This window comes from Patagioenas fasciata, chromosome 25 (genome assembly GCF_037038585.1).
Source record: "Patagioenas fasciata isolate bPatFas1 chromosome 25, bPatFas1.hap1, whole genome shotgun sequence".
Lineage (NCBI taxonomy): Eukaryota > Metazoa > Chordata > Aves > Columbiformes > Columbidae > Patagioenas > Patagioenas fasciata.
The window spans coordinates 6,315,502-6,321,140 of record NC_092544.1 but is presented as its reverse complement, the minus strand read 5'-3'; the positions used below and the strand labels follow the sequence as shown (position 1 = coordinate 6,321,140).

At 48.9% G+C, this 5,639-nt stretch overlaps 1 long non-coding RNA gene across 2 annotated transcripts; it reads right to left on the bottom strand.

Annotated features, from left to right (window-relative positions):
* Nucleotides 1-2,171: 2,171 nt before the first annotated feature.
* Nucleotides 2,172-4,150, bottom strand: LOC139825629 (uncharacterized). 2 transcript variants are annotated; one of them, XR_011735823.1, is made up of 2 exons: nucleotides 3,695-4,150; nucleotides 2,172-2,931 (listed from the first exon to the last, which is right to left on the bottom strand). It is a non-coding gene; the product is annotated as an uncharacterized lncRNA (long non-coding RNA). The 2 variants fall into 2 exon arrangements; XR_011735822.1 differs by lacking the exon at nucleotides 3,695-4,150 and adding an exon at nucleotides 3,531-3,615.
* Between the last annotated feature and the right edge of the window lie 1,489 nt (nucleotides 4,151-5,639).

Genomic DNA, 5,639 nt, shown 5'->3' with positions numbered 1-5,639 from the left:
CCCGTCAGAGACACATAGTATTCAAGAAAAGCAACAAATCCAGGTCCAGACCATTTACCAGTCCAGTGTATCCGTGTGTTTCTCATTTATATAATATTTTAGCAGCAGAATGACAGTGTTTGCAAACCTGAAGAAAAACACCGCCCCCTTCCCAAAGGTGAATTCATAGCTGTGTAGCAACGATATTGAAATTCACGGCGATCCATCAAAGCCATTTTTGTACTCAGAGGGGCCCAACAAAATCACTGCAATTACACGGTTTTAGGAACAAATGCCCAAGTATTTAAGGACACGCCAAGGAAGCACGGAGCTGCACAGCAGTGTCCTCACAACAACGGCGTCACTCACCTTCTACCTTGCTGAGGCCGATATTTACAACGTTTACTGGAAAATACATTCTGTTAATGCTTGGAAAACTCATACAAGGCTGCGTTGGTTACAATTCAGCATGGTGTGCAGGAAAAAGGGTCAGATAATGTTTTTACATACGGCTTTTGGTGTTCCGCTCACCGGCTCCTTTGGACAAAGGTTCTATGTCACCCGGGTGGGGCAGCCGAGCGCCCCCTAGGGGAGGGGGAGCCTGTCAGCCCCGGGCTGTCGCTGCCTGCTGTCCCCGCTGTCACCAGCGAGGCCTCTACAAACCAGCCATAACTTCCCCAGACTTGGAGCCAAACTGCTCCAAGGTCTCCAAGACAAGTCGAGAAGAATGACACGGGACAGAGGGACCTGATGGACCCACACTTAGACTTGTTTCCAGTCTTGCCTCATGTCCCATCTCTTGCTGCTCCTGACTGAGCTTCCTGGATAGGGACCTTGGTCTTGGTTGTTGCCGGCCTGGTCCAGGACTGTTGATGGACCCTGTCACCAGCAACCAGCTCTGCCTACTGCACCCAGACCCTGTGGGACTGTGCCCCTGCTGCTGAGTGTGCCGTGGATGCTGCCATCCCCCTTGGCTCCTTGCTCATCACCGCTCACACAGACATCCTGCTCTCGCTGCTGCTTGACACAAACTTCCTTCTTCATGGGATCTCTGCCTTTAGAACCTCCTCAGGTACACAGGTTTTCTAAGATTCCTACCCTCTGTAATAAAACCACTTAGACATCCTCCTGATGCAGAAGATAATTTGACTTATAACACTTAAAAGACACCAGTGGCCCTAAGCCCTTGTGTAATCTCTTTCTGAAAGTATTTATGTCTCACTTCAGTAATGTTCCCTGCCATAAGCAGTCACAACTTACATTCCAAGAGGGAAAACCACTTTTTCCTGTATATTTATTTGCTCCTTTATCTTTGTGTCTCAACTTTCATATCACAAGAAATAGGGAATAATCATTCCCAACTCTCCTCCTATCCTCCTCCTTTTTTTTCTTTTTTTTTTTCCTTTTTTTGTTCCTTTTTTTTTCTTTTTCCCCAGGCACCATGGTCCATATCCCTGCTCACCCTTCCTGTCCTCCTCTGTACAATTTCAGGAGCCAGAGCCTAAGCTGTCGTTATCACAGACCTGCTGATGCACTGCAGCAAAGACACAACGCATTCCCTCACTCAGACCAAGCGCAGTGCAGGGGGAACATGTTCAGCGTAGAAAACAGTTCATAATACGGAAGATGAACAAAGGACGCCGGGAGGCATTCTTAAGTTCAGTACTTTGTTAATATTGTGTGACTAAGACAAAAATTCTTACTCTGTACATGTAAACACAAAACTATTCTACACTGTACAAATTTCATCCCGATACACGGTGCTCTCATTTACTCCTTAGATAACTCTGGCCTCAGCCTCCCTACACTAACATTAATAGAAAATGTTCCCTTTTCCCAGGTCTGCTGGAGGACTCGTCAGCTACTTGCAGACTTTCCTCTTACCCTCAGTCCTTGAAAGTTTACCCTTCTTACACTGGAAAAAAGCAAGACTCAATGCATCTGGCAACCAAACAAACGTTCACAGCAGGATTCTGATTTGCAGATGTCAAAGAATCCTGTTATTAACTTTGACCTTCAATTTTTCTTATCAAAAACAGAGAACGAAAGTTGGTACTGAAGTCCACATACTTTAGTTTAACCAAGATTACGATAATGTCCAGAACTATAGAGATCTTGATCCAGACATATTAGAAACAAGCAATGAGGTTTGGAAAAACAGGTTTCATTCTGTTATAAACAGCAAACACAAATTCTTCATGAACAGTTTATTTGCTTATTTTCCCAGCTGAAGCCAGTCCAGAATTTAGTCAGGACAAACATGAAGATGAGATTTTAAGACTGATTTGAAGACAGCACGAAACACTGAAACTAGGCTTCTCATGAAAGAGAAGTTCTATTTAGATCCTTTTAAAGTGAAAAGCAAGTATTTGGTATGAAAGGGAAGAACATCAAAGCAACCAAGTTAAATGCAATATTAACACCAGACACACACTAAGAGCAGAACTGCAGGTGAACACGTTAAGGTAAACGAGTGTACTCAGTCTGACAAAACAACAAAGAAAAGTAGTTAAAACTACCGTTACAATAAATCTCTACCATCATCCTAAGCGATACTGTCTCACTGTAATATTCTCTATCACTCTGTTCACTGTTGTCTTTTCTATTTTACCTAAATCCTTAGGGCTGAGGATGATTTTTTCCATTTATTTTGCTACAGGACTCAGCACCAAGTAGTCTGAGCACTAACTGAAGCTGACAGGCACCCAAACTACACAAATAAGTTAGAAAGCCTGGAGCTCTACTGTAATAGTTTGGTCAGCATAGTTATAACCTCTATTTTACAGAAAAGGCACGAAGAGAACAACACTGAATATAAAATAATTTTAACAACTCCTATCCCATTCAGTCATTGCCTTCCATACAAAGCTGGATGAAATTTCCACATGCTTCTGGTGCTTCTTTTGACCATAGCTCTGTATCTATATCTCCTGCTGTTGTCCGCGACAAAACCTATAGAGATAAATACATCATTAGTTTTATGGTAACTTTGTCACTGTGCAAATAATATCTTTGCTAAGTTAAACCAGTGCTTCTGAACTCCTTACATTACTAACAGCAGCAGACATTCGAATGTGCCAGGCAGCTGCTGTTATCCCAGACAGCATTGCCAGTTCCTAAGATGCAGTTCTGGATCGATGCACATAGCAAGGCTTTGAGGCCAATAAGCTGTGGTACCCGACACACGAGAGAAACCTAGATACCCTTTATCGCTTCCATAATGAAGCAACATAGGAAACACAATTCTGCCTTAAATCTCCAAAGGCATTATACCTCTCTCATGAGCAATACCATTAAATCAAATGAAAGATCATATTAAAATGAAGAACTTAGGCTACAGTCAAGAACAGAGGAAACGAAACCCTTCAAGGGCTGCTGTGCCATGGCCCCACACAGCACACACCGCCTTCGCCTCAGGCCGCATCTTCAGGGGCTGCACCGCCTCAAACTATTCAAACCGGCCCGCAACGCGGACACCACCGCCACCACCACACCCGTGTCCTCCTCACCTCCCCCAGCCCTGCCACACGCAATTCCTTCACACCCCGCACCATTCAGCAGCAGCCCCTGTGCACACCGCGACCCCCGCACCCGGCTCCTCGCAGAGCGCGCGATCCACGCCCCGAGCGGCCCCGCGCCCCACGCCCCGCGCACGCGCGCCAGCAGCGGCTCCCGCCCGCAGCCCCCTCCCTGCGGGGCAGCGCAGCTCCCTCACCCCCGCCGGCCTGGGCTCGCCCACGGCAGCCCCTGCCCCCGGCGAGCTCCCTTGCCGTTGGTGGGGGGCTCCTGGATGCAGATGTTGCTCATGGTGGGGAAAAGCGAGTCCCAGCAGGGGACCAACCATCCAGGCCCGGCAGGCGGTTACGCTTCGCCTGCAACGCTGCCCGCCCCTCCGAACCTCCCGCCATCTCGGACGCATCTACGCAGCCCAGGGAGGTGGGGAGGTGGCTGCCCAAGCCAGGACGAAGGAAGAAGGACGAAGGGATGAGTCCCCGTTTGAAGTCTCTACGGGAGTCACTGAGGAACAACTTCCTTTCAGAAAGACCTGCAGCCTTCTCCAGACATCTGCAGCCCCTCCCCGTGACTCCCGCCCGGTGCTGAGGTCCCCCGTCCTCCCTGTGAGAGGTACGGTCCAAGAGTGCGCCGGGCAAAGCCTTCCGGCGGGAGAGGCGGCGCCGCCAGTCCAGTCCGGGCGAGGACGGCGGCGGGAGGTGCGGAGGCGCTGCCGGGTAAGGGGCTCCCAGCCAGGTTTGCGGGGCCGGCAGTCTCAGTGGCCGCCTGGGCCCACGGCTGGCGTGTTGGAAAGGGGAAATAAGCGGCGGGCCGATGGAAAATGACGCGGGAAGGTGGCGGGGCCGCGCGTGCAGCGAGAGGCGGGGCGGGCGCGTTTCCCGGGGCTGCCGTGGAGAAGCGTTGCTCCGGGCGGCACAGCCGGGGCTCTGAACCAGGCGGCGTTGCGGTAGCGGGAGGGAGGCCGGGAAGCGGGCTGAGGGAAGCGGGCAGGGGCTGAGCGCAGCCGTGCACTCGCTCCCTTCTAGGCCTGCGGGGCCTCTCCGCAGCGTTTCGGGTGGATGAGGACCAAGTGCTGTGTTCCTGTCGCCTGTTAGTATAAGCCACCTTCTGCAAAGCTGGATCCAAAGAGTGGTGGTTGTTCTTAGGCTTGGTTTTCCTTGCCGTTTTTTGTTCTGGATTGTTTGTGTCCCACTAGATTATTGCTTCAATAGACCCGCTGAGAATGGTGGGGAGGCAGGACAAGCAGGAACACCTGCTCTGTTTGCAAGGGGTTTAGATGTACGTTAGACCAACATACGGCCATTGCTTCATCGTTCTTTCTTGATCCTGAGACGTGAGGAGCGTTTGACTGTTTTGAGTATTTCTTTGACATGACATTGCAAGGTACAGGTGTACTTTTGTTCCTTGTTTCTTGACATTTCCTTCCCTGTTCCTTACCTCCTTGACCCTCCTGGATTTCCCTCAAAAGACAGCCGTAAAACATGCGCCTAAGCACTGCTGAGTTTATAGACCCTGAAGATGATGGCAGAAAACCATGTGTTATAATGGAGCGTATGTATTGTTATTGCTCAGCTTTCCAGCACTCTTCATGGCATAGACCAGTAAGTTGTCCAAGTTTTCAAGTGAGTTTTCCAGCCTGGGGTTTGAAGGGTTCTCTGTATATTTGAGTAAGATTTTCTGAAGACGGTGCTTGTCTCAGTAAATCAAAGTTTAAATTATTGGAGATGATGTACCCCCTTTCTGGTTTTCTGATTTCCGTCATGGGTTTCTTGTTATGTTTGCTTAATTATTTATTTACATAAATGACCTAGTTATGCAGAAAGCTGTATATAACTGTTGAAGGCACTGATTTTTTCATACTCTGTTCAGCTGAAGATAGAAGGGCACTGTCGAGGGTTTAGATTGTGGGGTGACAATCAAACCCTAGCAGATGTATTGTGAAACCCCTCTCCCCCCACTTCCCTCTTTTGCCCTTCCCACTCAGCACAGGCGATCAGGAGGGAAAGGAGGACAGAGGGAAGAGAGTTGGGAAATTAAAAATGTTTTACTAATGCTACTGATAAAATAGAGAAAATAATACAAAATATAGAAAACCAATCTTGAAAGTCCCGGCAACTGCAGAGCAGGCACCCGAAGTCCTGGACTGG